Source organism: Nicotiana attenuata, chromosome 2 (assembly GCF_001879085.1).
Source record: "Nicotiana attenuata strain UT chromosome 2, NIATTr2, whole genome shotgun sequence".
Classification (NCBI taxonomy): Eukaryota; Viridiplantae; Streptophyta; class Magnoliopsida; order Solanales; family Solanaceae; genus Nicotiana; species Nicotiana attenuata.
The window spans coordinates 25785368-25802489 of record NC_031990.1 but is presented as its reverse complement, the minus strand read 5'-3'; positions in this window follow the sequence as shown (position 1 = coordinate 25802489).

The following is a 17122-nucleotide window of genomic DNA, read 5'->3' as shown; positions in this document are numbered from 1 at the left end:
ATAATCCCAAATGCTCACAGGTTGTGCTTGATTGCAGGTTTGACCAACAAAGTGACTGAAATGTCAAAGATCGGCTCAAAACAGAGTGAAACCTGCTCAAGCATCAAAGGCCAAGTAAAGTGATGGAAAAAGAGCCTAGTGAGGACCGCACAAAAGTGCACGCGGCCGCACTAGGAGATTCAGAGAAGTGCAAATTCAGGACATTCACCACGCGGCCGCGGTTGGATTTATGCAGCCCGCGTTCAGCTCACGCGGCCGCGCCACCTAATCTTGCGGCCCGCGCTGGAATGATTCAGAGAGATGCAAGTTGGGACCAGTACAAGCCACGCAGCTGCGGTCACACTTACGCGGTCCGCGCCAGAGCTCCCGCGGCCGCGCTACACTTTCTTGCGGTCCGCGTCCCTCAACTTCAGAGAGTTAAAATTCAAGAGTTCAAGAGCCAACGCGGGCGCGCTACCTTTTTGCACGGCCCGCGCTGACCCCGCAGGGTTATTTTTGTCCAGTTTTTCCAGCCACTATAAATAGATTTTTTTTCCCATTTTTAGGTTAAGTTTTTTACTAGATATCGAGCTGCGCTCGTGAGAACTGAAGTTTTAGCCTATTTTGGCATTTTAGCACTAATTTCTCAATAGATTCTTGTCGTTTCTTATCAGTAATTAATTATTATGTTTAGTTCTTCGTCTAATTCTTCTGTTTCTTCTTTAATTATGTCTAGTTAAACCCATTAGCTAGGGTTGCGACTCAACCCTAGTGTGGGTAATTGATGGGTGTTGCCATCTAAGGATAGATTGATGTTGGGTGTTTGCTATTTGGGTTAATTTTAGGTTTTAATTAAGGATTGGTGGTTGTAAACACTGATTCTAGCTTGGTGGGTTTAACTCTTCTTGAGAAAAGGAGTCTATGACCCCAAAATTGACCTAACAAGGAATTGGGATGGACCCATGAGAAATGGTAGTCCCAATTAATGTGTTAACCTCGAGAGAGTAATTACCCTACTTGAACCCTAGTTGCTTGGTCTAATTAGCCTACCCAATTGGTCTCGAGAGAGTCAATTGGGCAAAATCACTCTCTTTACCGAGAGGTGTGAGAGTGGGTACAATTGAGCAACGGTTATAGCATAAGCCCCAAATATGTCAATTTACCCTTAGTAGAATTTACCTGTTAATTAGCCACCTAGGCAATGCCACGACCCTAGTGCCTTTCTCTATATAAATTACAACTTAGCAATATCTTCGTAGCATAATTTATCTTCAAACATTAGTCTTATAATAGTAGATAAGAATCAAAACAAAGTATGTTAGAAGTGACATTAGAAGCACAACTGCAATTCTAGACTAAACAGACAATACAACTCCATCACTAGCTCCCTGTGGAAATTCGATCCCGAACCACTATTCGGGTAAAAGCTATTGCAACCCGCTCTTCCTACCTTAGTGTAGTATTGAGTCGGTAGCGATCAACGACCATCTCCCTTTTTGTTTCGAATTCAAAACTAACCCTCGTGCAGGTACCCGACCGGAGCTGTCGTAGCGCTGGCACTGCCTCAAGACCTCAGGGCTCTAAAAACACACCCATTGCACTCTTTTCCTTTGACCTAGTTTTTGTCCCAAAAGAAGGGTTTTACAGGCAAGGTTTTTAACGAGGCAATGTCTACGAGCTGCCTAAACAAAACTCTGCAAATACTCAAGACTCCTTTTGCAGGCAACTTTTTGAACAGCGAGGTTCGTTCCCCAGAAAGCTACCCGCTCAAAAAAGTTCATTGAAACACCAAACAGGGTTTCTATAGGGAAGCAATATACCAGGCCGAACGGTCGAAAAGAAAAAAAACCATGTCCGTATAGTCGGGCTCCCGTCGACAAATACGTGTACTATTGTACCAAGCAATCAAAGAATATCTTTTGTGAAAAACTGTAAAACCTCAACAGGCATGACAAACTGTAAGACCTCAACACGCATGAAAATATTATAAGACCTTTCTACAGGCATAAAACTCAGTCCTGAAGTTTAGGCTATACGTCGCATTTGTAAGAATCCTGAAAGGGCATACCCTCGGTGTAGATGCCTAAACTATCACTCGTGATCAAAAATGGCTCCGGCCAAAAACATATGACTAAGGTCCAAATGACTGTAGCAGCCAAATTAACGCAACTCGGGGACGCCCGACTGTCGCTACCAAAATCGTACGCCATTACTTAGATTATACTTCGAAAAGAACCGATTAAAACAGGCTTTCCTCAAACAGGCAAACGAGCTTCTACCATGTCATCTCGAAATCACAAGGTTTCGAGCTACTCTGCCTGCGAGCTAAGAACCTTTCGAGGTGCTCGAACATCGCCGCTAACGACTTGAAATCGAGGTTCTTCTAGAACCGATGACGTGTCAGGCAAAATCATTTCAAAAAGACCTTAACGAAAGGAAAACAAAGCCTACAAAAAGCCCACGGGAAAAAGCATAAAAGCAATTATCGCCAGCCAAACAAGCCTCCGGGCCGCACACTAAAAGGTCTCAACGACCAAACAACGTAAGAGCCATTATTGCCAGCTCGAAAAATTGAAAACTTGAGGATTAAAATGAGCTCGAGTCGTAACCCGATTCGGAGAGCGGATTCAAAATAGTTAACTACACATGCCTAAGGGCACGGCATAAGTGCCATTATCGCCAGCCAAACGAGCCTCCGGGCCACACACTTAAAAGGTCACTTCGACCCGAAGAGCAAGAGCCATCGTCACGCGTCCATGCAGACGCAAAAAAATTTGAGGGTCAACTAAAGCGCAAGTCGCAACGCGACTCGGAGTCTAAATCCAACATAGTTGGAACACAAATGCCCAAGGGCTAGGGATAAGAACAGTCATTATACGTCCATGCAGGCACGGGAGATTGGAGGCCAGGTAAGATCGAGTTAGCGCCCAACTCGGAGACTAGGCCTAAACAGATGGGAAAAGTACAAGAGCCCTCATGCCTACTCGCATCAAAAATCTCACTTGAAAGCCTCCGGGCCTATCTAAGTGAGCTCCGGACCCACCGGACTTCCGCCAGACATCGAAACCGGCCCGCTTGGTCGAAAGCAATACAGAAAGAGATACAAAGGAGACAAAGCTTCAAATTTCTTTGCTTATCGCAAGCGCAAAAAGTGTGGCCTCCATCTACAAACATGCTCTGCGAATAGCAAATATGAAATGGCGAAATCTATGCTCCGCTTCGGAAGGTTTCGACCTAGCAGCCCCAGCTTTGCTCAAACTCTTCAAGGAGGACAAAAACTCTGGCGCTGATCCCTTCAGGTATCTCTCCTCGGGATCCACAACGAATGTATCCCTTGATCCTTTTCTCACGATCAAGGACGCGCTCTAATTCAGCTCAGACATCGGCGACATCCTTCAACTGGATCACCATTTCATCGTCAGCCTTGGTCAGACCCAACGCTGCTCCAGTCCAAGCGTCGATTATTTCGACCCGGACCTTCGAGAGATCAGACTCAAGCTTCGTGATCGTATCCACTCGGGGCAAAGCTTGAGCCTGCACCTAAACCCTCAGTTCACCACTGGCATTCCTAACTCAGTCGGCTTCGCCCCTAAGGTACTCCTAAGCCTTCGTCCTTTTTCTGCAAACTAAAGAGTAGGTGAAAGCCTAACCTCAAAGATTAAAAAAGTGAAACGCTTACTGCGAAAGGTCTCCTTCCCCATCAAATAGCTCTCGTAACTCGAGCTCTGGTGCGCTCCATGTCGCCAGTACATCAACTCAACATCCTTCCCCACGCCAAGGAACCTAAGGGACTCACCCTCATCCAAAGCTCTCCGAGGGCTAGCCCCATGGCGGAACAGCTCAAACCTGAGCCTATCAAAATCCTGCAGGAGGAAAACTTGATAAAGGAGGGAAAACACGGGATGCGGAAGAGTTGTACCGAGGCTCGCCGCAAAGTGAAGCCGGCGGACTTCCATGAAGGCCGAAGCACATTCCTACGGGCCCAACCCCTCGGCCTTAGGAAGGACCGACCTTGGTTGATGCATGATCATTCGGAAGAACCACCGCTCCAGGATCAAAAACTTCATGAACAGCAGGTTCGGACGCTGCTCTCTTGCCGGAGACACGGACCCGTTTAGCCTCACCAAAAGCTCCATCGCCCTACGAGTGCGTATCCCATCTATCGCCATCATCTCCTGGCTCGGAAGCCCAGAACTCCTTCCCCTCTCCAGAGAAGCACAGCCTCGCCCCGGGGGGATCATCCGATACCTGCAAACACCCATCTAAACATGACAGGAGAAGGTAGAGCTGGCAAAGCGCGGAGCGCGCCGCCTAAAGAGTATTGCTCCATTTTTCAAGAAACTAATACGGGTTCCTAAGGTATAATACCAGCGGTCAGCACCCGAACAGAGCGATGTATCCACGACCAGTCTCTACCATCCCCGGCAACAGCCATTAAGGGCGTGATCAACCGGCACCATGGAATCAGCAAGCCCCAATGGCCCCGAAAAATGGGGGGGGGGGGGGGAGCTCCCCTCCCCCTAACGGATTAATCCCGTTATTGTTGCCATAGCAGCCGCAAAATTAGATGACTTAAAGGCGGGGAGGCGTACAGGCGTATTAATACCGGAAATGTAGCGCGGAAAAAGGCAACTGCATGAGACAGAGTAACCCCTGGGAGGGTGGAAACAGCCTTATGCCATACATTGGAAGAACAGCGACGATTCAAGGTCGACCGAAGACGCCGACCAATAGCACCACCTCCGGCCTCGAGGCAATATTGAGCCTCGAAGACCTCTGTCATAAGGCGCTCCAGAAGGCCAACAACGCCTTAACCAACACAAGACCGACACACAACTTTGAACGTCTCCGCCGAGGGAAACCAGTCTGTGAAGAAATAAGCATTTTTAACAACACCCATACAAAATACGGGCTTCAGATTGTTGTATTACAGATGGCAAAACAGGATCGTGCAATCAAAGCTGCCGTAAACATAAAGAAATACAGCAAGTATCAAAGGCAGGAATGAAGGAAATATCTTTGTATTCATAAAATGTTCGCTTCAACGACCCTCGAGGGGTCCTTACATATGATTACAAAAGCCCGCAAGGGGATCCTTACACAGAAATGAAGAAGTTCAATTATATGCTTACAACAAGAGCCTAAGAATCTAGCCTATTCCCAAAATGCAGCATCTCTGTCATCATCCCCTTAGACGTATGACCTCAAAGACAATATCTTCCAAGTCTAATCCCCTCGGGGACCTCATCCTAATCCTTCCGGAATGACATCTTCAAAAGGAAGGATATAGAAGAGGAAGGCGGGGGAGAAGAGCGAAATGACGAAGGAGAGGCCGGAAGAAGACAAGAAGTGGCTGGGTGAAAATTTTGGCTAGTACAAACTCCACCAGTACTACCATTTTGAAGCCACTTCTTGAGACGTTGCCTTGGCCAAGGAGGCAACAGCCAGCAGAGACTGTCACCATACCCCCCAGGAATCCAAATGGGGTGTAACACGCCATACCGAGGAAGGAGGGTGAGCAACGGTGTATAATCCAAGCCCCCTCTTGAGCAGCGGTGCATAATCCGAGTATCTCCCTGGGTCGGAGGAAATCGGCCCTCTACTTCATCGTCCCGAGCCAACGGAGACGGCAACAACAACAACGACAACAATGATAGCATCACAACAGCGCAACTTCGTCCAACCAAAAAAGGTTCGAGAGTTGGGTCATGGCACACATGGCATGAGATATTGAGGCTGTGGGCCTCAAACATAACAAGACAGCAAAGACTAAAAATGGCAGGAAAGGAGGAAAGGATGAGTATCAAAGGAAGTTTGAACGAAAAGCCGGCCAGCAGAAGCCCCATTTATAGGGGGAGGACAAAGTAACCGATGGCGCCATCACGACCCTTGAAAAGCGTAACAACAGGCGATATCAATGCAAGTCACGACATTTCGAATGATCCTGAAGAAAAGGTGAAATGCCTCGGCACTTGTAAAAAGGGCTGCGCCATCAGCACGATGTCATTTCGGGAGCCCGCGAATTGGGGAGTCGAAAACATTTCTTATCGCTTCCCTCTAAGAAAAGCGGAGACTATATCTACACGGTGAAATTGGAGGGCCGATTTCGCATCGACAAAATGCTTCAAAGGGTCACCCCGGAAGCCCGGGACCTCGAGCCGGTCACTTCCCTCAGGATCTGTCGACACCCAGCCAAGGATAACATCGACCGAAGCCCCGACGAATGCAGGAAGCTCCCAAAGAATGCATCCGGGGTCGATTAGGTCTATTTGAGCAGCTCAACGTCGGCCTACACATACGTCATAAATCTAGTTGGCTGTCCCATCCCATTTCCTTCATCACACAATGTATTTTGTACTAAGTTTGGGCTCCCCCCTCTTATAAAAAGGGGAGTCGTTAACACCTTGTAGAGGCAGAGCTCCAACTATTCTCCACAAGATCAATAATATCTCTCTCTCTCTTTTCTCTCTAACTTGCTCGACTTATTAGCTCGAGGCCACTCTCCGCGTTTATTGCTTTCATACTTGTTCTTCATTTATTATTTGGTATTGGCCATAAAGAGCTTTGTTAGATGAAATTTCAACTGTTATCCAATTGCCGATTACCCCCAGTAGCTCGAGATCGAGCCGAGATATCGGCCTCGAGGTCCTCCATCGGCCAGCCCGAAGCCGGGCAGCAAGCCCCTCGGTTTGACTACTGTCCCATTTTAGCTTGTATTTTATCGTTAAACTTCATATTCTTAGCACCATCTGCTCTAACAACTAGCATAAAAATAGATCACGTATTTTTAGAATCCCATTTACAAATTTAATTGTCGTTACCATTTTCACGGTAAACAGGAACACATAAGGAGGCAGAAATAGGTGAAACATAGTTATAACTCACGAAATGACCGGCCGGGTCGTTATATCCTCCCCCTCTAAAACAATCGTTCATCCTCGGACGAGTCTAGAGACATACCTGAAGCCTCAAATAGGTGTGGATATATGCTCCGCATCTCATGCTTTATCTCCCAAGTAGCCTCCTCCATGGGCCAACCTCTCCACTTCACTTTCACTGAAGCTATATCATTCGATCTCAACTTTCGGACCTGCCGCTCTGAAATAGCCACTAGCTCCACATCATAAGTCAAATCACAATATAACTGAACCGTGCTGAAATCCAACACATGAGACGGATCGCCGATATACTTTCGGAGCATAGAAACATGAAATACCGCACGCACACCCGACAAGCTAAGTGGTAAAGCAAGCTCATAAGCCACCTCCCCAATCCTCCGAAGCACCTCAAAAGGCCCAATAAACCAAGGGCTCAACTTGCCCTTCTTCTCAAATCTTTATAAAACCCTTCATGGGTTAAACCTTCAGTAGAACCTTCTCCCCAACCATGTAAGACACATCACGCACCTTTCTGTCTGCATAGCTCTTTCGTCTTATTGTTCTGTACGAAGCCGCTCCTCAATAACTTTTACCTTGTCCAAAGCATCCTGTGCCAACTCTGTACCCAAAAGCCTAGCCTCGCCCGGCTCAAACCGACCTACTGGTGATCTTCATCGCCTCCCATATAAAGCCTCATATAGAGCCGTATGAATAGTCGACTGATAACTGTTGTAATATGCAAACTCCTCTAGTGGTAGAAACTGGTCCCATGAATCCCAAAATCAATGACACAAGCGCACAACATGTCCTCCAATATCTAAATAGTGTATTCGGACTGTCCGTCCGTCTGAGGGTGAAAAGTTGTGCTCAACTCAACCAGAGTATCTAACTGTCGCTGCACGGTCCTCCAAAATTGCAATGTAAATTGAGTACCTCTATCTTATATGATTGAAACTGGGACACCATGAAGGCAAACAATCTCTTGAATATAAATCTCAACTAACCGCTCTGAAGAATAGGTAGTACACAGAGGAATGGAGTGTGCAGACTTGGTCAGCCGATCCACAATCACCCAAATAGCGTCAAATTTTTTCAAAGTCCGTGGGAGTCTAAATGCGAAATCCATGGTGATCCGGTCCCACTTCCACTTTGGAATCTCTATCTGCTGAAGCAAGCCACCCGGTCACTGATGCTCATTTTTCACCTGCTGACAATTGAGATACCAAGCTACAAACCCCACTGTATCTTTCTTCATTCTTCTCCACCAATAGTGTTGTCTCAAATCCCGGCACATCTTCGCGGCTCCCGGATGGATGGAATACCGCGAGCTATGGGCCTCCTCTAGAATCAACTTCCAAAACCCATCTACATTAGGCACACATATTTGGCCCATCATCCTCAATACCCCATCATCACCGATAGTCACATCTCTGGCATCATCGTGCAGAACCTTGTCCTTAAGGACAGGAAAATGAGGATCATCATACTGGCGCTCTCTGATGCAATCAAACAAGGAAGACCGAGAAACCACACAAGCTAGGATTGGACCGGGCTCCGAAATATCCAACCTCACAAATCGATTGGCCAATGCCTAAACATCAACTGCCAGAGGTCTCTTCCAATAGGAATAAATGCAAGACTGCCCATACTAACTCCCTTCCTACTCAAGGCATCGGCCACCACATTGGACTTTCCCGAGTAGTACAAACTAATAATATCATAGGCATCACAAGGAACTCATAATGATCATATCGGGTCATGAACGCTGTCTTAAAAATGTCTGAGTCCCTAATCTTCAACTGGGGATACCGTGACCTTAGATCAATCTTAGAGAACACTCTCGCTCCCTGAAGCTGGTCAAATAAATAATCAATGCCAGGCAAAGGATACTTGTTCTTGATTGTGACTTTGTTCAACTGCTTGTAATCAATGCACATTATCATAGTGCCATCTTTCTTTTTCACAAATATAACAGGCGCACCCCAAGGTGACACACTAGGCCGAATAAACCCCTTATCAAGGAGTTCCTGAAGTTGCTCCTTCAATTTCTTTAACTCCGCTGGTACCATACAATATGAGGAATATAAATGGGCTGAGTGCCCGGCACAAAATCAATACCAAAATGAATATCCCTGTCCAGTGGCATGCCCGGCAGGTCTGCAGGAAACACATCCGGAAAATCCCTCACCACCAGAACTAAATCAATGGTAGGAGTCTCCGTATTGACATCCCTCAAGAAGCCCAAAAAAGAAAGACAACCCTTCCAAACCATCCGCTGGGCTTTCAGAAACAAAATCACTCTACTAGGTACATAATCCGACGAACCTCGCCCCTCAATCCGTGGAACCCCCGGCATAGCCATCGTCATCGTCTTAGCGTGGCAATCCAGAATAGCTTGACACAGAGACAACCAATCCATGCCCAATATCACATCAAAATCAACCATACTAAGCAGCAAAAGGTCCACTCGGGTCTCCAAACCCCAATAGTCACCACACAAGACCGATATACGCGATCCACGACAATAGTATCGCCTACCAAAGTGGATACAAGAACAGATGAAACAAGAGACTAGCGGGGCGTATCCAAATAATGAGCAAAATATGATGACACATATGAAAAAATGGAACCAGGATCAAATAATATAGAGGCATCCCTATGGAAAATTGAGACAATACCTCTGATCACAGCATCTGAAGCACTAACATTTGGTCTGGCTTGGAGTGTATAGAAACAGGCCTAACCACCACCTGAACGACCTTCCCCTCTAGGGCGACCCCTAGCAGATTGACCTTGACACCTAGCTAACTGGACGGATGGTGAAGTAACTGGTGCTGACATCAACAGCCGACTCCTCTAGTGAGGCACACCCCTATGACGACGAGGACACTGCCTCCACATATGCCCCAACTCCCAACAACAATCCCCTGGTGTTGGTCACGAGGGCTGAAGGGAACCCCTAGAACAGGGGTGACTAGTAGAGGAACCTAAGATAGAGAAGCCCTCAACTGACGAAGCATGGCACGAACTTTGGGCTGGGATGGCACTAAGTGATGAATGGCCTTGATGAGAACTGTGAGAACCATGGCCCGATGATGCCCCATGGTGAAGGCGAGCTGACTGAGCATGTCTGAATGGACGGCCTCTACCGTGCTGGAACAGACCTCCATGAGGAGCACCACCAAAACTACCGGATCCACGAGGTCTCTTGGCCTCCCTCTCCACTCGCTCCTGGCAGCGAATCAACTCTATGTCTCGAGCAATATAAACAACTTCCTCAAAAAAGCACCAGACACCCTCTTTCTAGTCATAAGACTCCATAGCTGATATGAGAGGCCATCAACGAACCTCCAGATCCTCTTATGCTTGTGGGAACCAAACAAATAGCATGACGGCCTAACTTAGAGAACCTCATCTCATATTACGTCACAGTCATATATCCTAACGCAACTGCTCAAACTGCCTGCGCAGCTCCTCTCTGCGGGACTGCGGCACATACTTCTCCAGAAATATAATAGAGACCTGCTGCCAGGTAAGGGGCGCTGCACCAATAGGCCTACGCCTCTCATAAGCCTCCCACAAAGTAAAAGCAGCTCCTGAGAACTGAAAGGTAGTGAAGGAGACCCCATTAGTCTCCAGAATACCCGTTGTACAAAGAATCCTCTAACACTTGTCCAAGAAACCCAGGGCATCCTTGTCCTCTATACCCCTAAAAGTCGGAGGCTAAAGTCTACCAAATCTCTCCAATCTACATTGCTTATCATTAGGTATGTTTGTAACCACATAATCCTTAGAAGGTGCAACCAGATGGGTTGGCGCTGCCTCCGGTGTCTAAAGTCCATGAACAATCTGCTCAGGTGTACGGGCGGTGGGAGTGTGAGTGCCTCACCTTGCGTAGGCAGTAGCTGCTGTAGTAGAAACAACGACCGCCTGAGCAAGACTGGTGCACATGGTCAGAATCTGAGCTAAGGACTCCTGAAGAGCTGTGATAACAATAGGCACGGTCGGTGCCTGAGGTCTTGGTGGAGCATCCATAACTAGGATCTGATCATAAGCCGGGGTGGCTGGTGGATCTGTACGTGCTGCTCTAGCTGCTATGCGGGCTACACCTCTGCCCCTACCACGACCTCGACTGCGACCATGGCCTCTCATAGCCCTGACAGGTGGTACTGGTGGGTGTCCGTCTTGACTGGTAGCACATGTCCTCTCCATATGTGAGAGAATAGAATAACAGAAATTTAGTTACTAGAATAAATAGATTCGCACGACAAGAATGCAAGGATACGTACGGACGTCTCGAAGATACGTATGGATGTCTCCGTATAGATTCGTATGACTCTACTAAACCCGCTCATGACCCGTGAGACCTATGTAACCTAGGCTCTGATACAACTCGTCACGACCCAGACTATCATGTCATGATGGCGCCTATCGTGGAACTAGGCAAGCCGACTCTATACCAGAAACAATGCGATATTTCATTTTTCAAAGATATATTCACGCTATTTAATGATAAAACTTCATAAAGAAATTCGAATAACAAAAGTGCGAAAGGAAAAAGCTCGACTTTTGGGTGTAACTAGTCATGAGCATCTACTAAAAATTGTCCGATAATAGTGAGACTAACACAATATTGAAATTTAACTAGGAAACATTTATAGGAAGATAGGAGAGAGAAGAGGAGGGCTGTAATTGCCAGCAGCTACCTTGCTAACTCCGAGAAGATCTGCAGCATGAATAGTCAATTGCCGCTACCGAGTCCTGATACGCCTGGATCTGCACACAAGGTGCAGGGAGTAACGTGTGTATGCCAACTCAGTAAGTAACCAAAGTAAATAAAGGCTGAGAAGCGGTGACGAGCAACAAAACATATAAAGATCATATCATGAAATCTCATTAAAAATACAACTGGCTTTTAAAAGCAGAGTTTGAATTAGATCATTTTGTTTAAACTCTGTTCAAAATCATTTGAAGATATTTTTCAACAGCTCTCAACAGAGGCTCAGTGCAACTATGAGCAAAAATGATGAAATCATAAACAGCCCTTTGGGCAAAACATCACTCGTGTACTCATATACTCACAGTCACTCATATACTCAATGGGTACCCGCGCTCATTGGGGGTGTGCAGACTCCGGAGGGGCTCCTTCAACCCAAGCGCTATAACAAGCCACCTCGTGGCATAATTCAATTAGTCCCTCGGCCTCACTAAATCATGAATCAGTAACAGCATGCTGCAGCGTGCAGCCTGATCCCATAAATATCCTCACAAATCAGGCCCTCGACCTCACTCAGTCAGTCATAAACCTCTCAAGTCAGTTGGGATCTCAGTAAATACAGGGAACTTAGCCCAAAACAACATTTATATGCATAAAAAAGAGAAATAAAGACTGAGTTATGAAATCAATAAGTATAACATGATTGAGTATAGATTTTTAATCAAAAAAAAGTGAGAGGATAGTAAGAAAAAGACCCTTAAGGGTCCTAACACCTCTGGCACATGACCCAGATATGGCATTCAGTCTAATTTACAGAAACTCATTCTAAAACCCATAAGTATCATATAGTTTCAATCAAATAAGTAACTTTATAGTTGCTACAGGACGGATCAAGTCACAATCCCCAACGGTGCACGCCCACACGCCTGTCACCTAGCATGCGCATCACCTAAAAATAGTAAAATGACACGAAATTCAGGGTTTCATACCCTCAGAACTAGATTTACAATCGTTACTTACCTCAAACCGGAAAATCCATCGCAGCTGCGGTTCCCACTTATTCTCTCATAAATCGCTTATGCGGTCATACCATCGCACCTGCGGTCTCGCAGGTGCGCTCCAATCTTCGCACCTGCGGCTCCTGCCTACCTCAAACATGGTCGCATCTGCGGCTCCCTCTCTACTTCTACGGGCTCGCACCTACGGTCGCCGCTTCGCGAGTGCGGTTATGACGGCTGAGTTCAACTTCAACCTTCCTCAAACACCAACATTGTTCTGTCAACCACCCGAAATTATCCTGAGGCCCTCGGGACCTCAACCAAATATTCCAACAAGTCATATATCAACATACAAACTTAGTTGAACCTTCGGAACACTCAAAACAACATCAAATTACCGAATTACCCTCAGATTCATCCCTTAGAACTTCTAAACTTCAAAATTTCGCAAACAATGTCGAATCCTACTTAACCTCGTCCGAATGACCTCAAATTTTGCGCACACTTCACAAATAATACTACGAACCTACTCCAACTTCCGAAATTCCATTCCGACCCAGATATAAAAATTTCCACTGCCGACCAAAATCCCCAAAATTCCAACTTTCGCCAATTCAAGCCTAATTGTACCACGGACCTCAAAATCACATTCCGGACGCGCTCCCAAGTCTAAAATGACATAACGGAGCTATCAAACCTTAGAATTTTGAATCCGATATTGTTTACTCATAGGTCAACTTTCGGTTGACTTTTCCAACTTAAACTTCTAAATAGGAGACTAAGTGTCTCATTCTACACCGAAACCACTCCGGACCCGAACCAACCAACACGACGATGAAATACAGTCGAGGAACACATAAGGAGGAAGAAATGGGGGAAACAGGTCTATAACTCACAAAACGATCGTCCGGGTCGTTATAGAGTCCAACCATGCTAGTTTCAGTAAAACTCGACTCAAAATTGGTGTTCAAAATTAAAAAACTGTTATTATGAAACTTTAGGCAAAAACCCCAGTTTCCTCTTTCAATTAATCAACCAATTGCTAAAAATGAAGATAGATTCATGAAATATATTCAGAATAGGTGTATAACACTTACCGCAATCGTTGTGATGAATATTGCTCCAAAAATTGCCTCAATCTGAGTCTGTCACGACCCTAAAACGGACCCGGTCGTGATGGCGCCTATCGTGAAACTAGGCCAGCCGACACAAACCCCAAACCAACCAGAAATTCATAATAAGTCATTTAAAGTCATTAATTAGCTAAAAATTCCATAATATAAGTCAAAATAGACAATGCGGAAACATAACACAGCCCGACATCGGGGGGTCACCAGTCATGAGCTACTACATCTCGTCTAGGAATAAGAAATGACACCATAGTATGAAAGGAATACTAATACAAGGCTAAATAAGATAGGAAGGAGAAGCACTTGGCTGCGAACGCCAAGCAGCTACCTAGTCAACTCCGAGGATCAGCTGGCAAGCAAATCAACACTCGCTATCGCGATCCAAAGCTCCTAGAGATGCACACAAGGTGCAGGGAGTAATGTGAGTACGCCAACCCAGTAAGTAACAATAGTAAAGGCATCTGAGCAGTAAGAAAACACACAAGCCACGTTATAATGCTACAACAAAATAGTATAAGTCTATAAAAATGCAGTAAAAATAATGAAACTCGTAAAAACAACTCAGTTGAATAAAATCCTTTTCAAAACTTCTTTCTATAGTTTCAAACGAGTGACGAAAAATAGTGAGTAAAAGAATCGAAATGTAAACAGTCCCTCGAGCAACAACATAAATCAACAAGCGCCCCTCGGGCATAATAACAACAGAACCAGCCCCGCAGGCTACCTCACAATCACTCGTAATCAGCCCCCAGGCTATATCATGAAACAACAATAGCCCCACGGGCAATATCACATCTCACACTGGGTACCCGCGCTCACTAGGGGTGTACACACTCCGGAGGGGCTCCTATAGCCCAAGCACTATCACAAGCCACCTAGTGGCATAATAAATTAGGCCATCGGCCTCTCATATATCACAATCAGTACAACTCGCTGCGGCACGCAGCCCGATCTCATGATATCCTCACAATATAGGCCCTCGACCTCACTCAGTCAGAACTCACTCAAGCCCCTCGGGTTGAAAATAAAACAAGTACTCGGCTAAAAATATTATTTATGAAATCAAAGGAGTGAATAAAACCGAGTTATGAAAATAGTAAGAACATAGGTATGACTGAGTGTAAATATCAAACCGAAAGCAGTGAGGAAAACAGTAGTAAAAGCCCCTAAGGGCCAAACAGTCGGCACGAGGCCCAAACACGACATTTAACCCCAAACATAATAATACTTTCCAAAATATAATAATATCAAATAGTTTCCAAGTAAATATGCGACTTAATAGTCGTACGGGACGGACTAAGTCACGATCCCCAATAGTGCACGACCCCACGCTCGTCACCTAGCGTGTGCGTCACCTCAAAATAGCACAACGATGTGAAATCTTGGGTTTCATACCCTCAGAACAACATTTACGATCATTACATACATCAATCCGGTCCAAATTCTAGCCCGCGATTCCCTTGCCTCTCAACTCGGCCTGAACGCGCGTCGAATCTAGCTAAAGACAGATCACGTCATCAACATATGCTCAGGGAACCAAGCCCGAGCGAAACTAATCAAATTACACCAAAAATCCCGAAATTGACAAAACCCGTCCCCCGGGCCCACGTCTCAGAATCCGCTAAAATTTACATCAATAGAATCCTTATCCTCCCACGAGTTCGTACATGCCAAATATACCAAAATCTAGCCACAAATGACCCCTCAAGTCCCCAAATTTAGGTCTCCAATTTCTAAGCCCTAAACCACCAATTTTTGCTACTAAATTCCATAGATTTCAAGCTTAATAAGCCAAAACCTATCATAGAAACAAGTTTAGGGTCCAAAAACCTTAACACAAGGAAACCCTCTTTAATTCTCTCTTCAAATTGCTCCCCCAAGCTCAAACCCGCATGAAAATGGTGAAAAACCACTCGAAAATTGCGAAGGGCTAAATTTATATGTTCTGCCCTAGCTAAACCGCTTCTGCGGTCGAAATCTTGCTCCTGCGGACCCGCACCTGTAGTCCTAGGTATGCATCTGCGGAATTCACTTAATCGCTCAAGGACCACACCTGCGCTATCGCATGTGCGCTCAAACATCTGCATCTGCGGTTCCAGCTCTTCTTGCCTATTTCCGCATCTGCTACCCTCCTTGTGCTTCCGTGGGCCCGCACCTGTGGTCCCCAAGCCGCACCTGTGGTTATGACAGGAGCTTTAGCAACTTCAGCTGCAAATTTCTAACTCCACACCTCCTGTCAATCATCCGAAATCACCCTGAGGCCCCCGGGACCTCAACCAAAAGTACGAACAAGTCATATACCACCATCCAAACTTATACCAATCTTCGAAACACCTAAAACAACATCAAACATCAAATCAACCACGGATTCAAGCCTAAGAACTCCAAAAACTTCCGAATTTTGCTTTCGATCACAAAGTCTATCAAACCTCGTCCGAATGACCTGAATTTTTGCGCACACATCCCATATGACACAATAGACCTACTGCAACTCCCGAAATTCCATTCCGACCCCGATATCAAATTTTCCACTATCAACCGGAAAACGCCAAAAATCCATTTTCGCCAATTCAAGCCTAAATCTACTCCGGACCTCTAAAACACATTCTGATCACGCTCCTAAGTCCAAAATCACCTCACGAAATCCGAATCATAAAAGCCAAATTCCGAGTTTGTTTGTTCACAAGTCAACTTCCAGTTGCCTTTTCCAACTAAAAGACCAACTTAAGAGAGTAAGTGTCTCAAGCCTTTGCAAAACCATTTCGAATTCGGACCGACTAACCTGATAGCATATAACATAGATGATCAAAGCATAAAGAAGCAGAAATGAGGAAAACGGAGCGGTAACTCATTAAACGACCCGCCGGGTCGTTACATCCTCCCCCACTTAATCATACGTTCATCCTCGAACGTGCCCAGAGTTGTTCCGAAAACCATCAAATTGTTGTATAACCTTACCATGCACATACGCGGGGGTGAGCCCACGTCACCCTATCCCATATATGTTCGATAACACAACATAACTGAAATTTCACAATCCAACCAAGCCTATGAACTTTAGAACCACATTTTCATTTCCTAAATTATTTACAGGATCAGAACCTCGCATCTATACACTGAATAAGTCTGAACACGCTGTATCGAGCCATAACCGCAGTTCAAGATGAAATGACATGATATATCATACAACTCAAACTCTCACAACAATAACTTCTAATCACAACAGCTACTCACACCAACACAAAACTGGTAATAAACCTCTTATTAAACAAAACCGCATCCCAACACTTGAGTATATTACCAATGATGAAAGAAACACGCAAGAAGTCATAACCATTCCTCAGATCAACCATTCATGAAACTCCCTCTCCTTTGGCAAGGACCCTAGTAAATTTCTAAGCCGAATCCCGATATTATCCT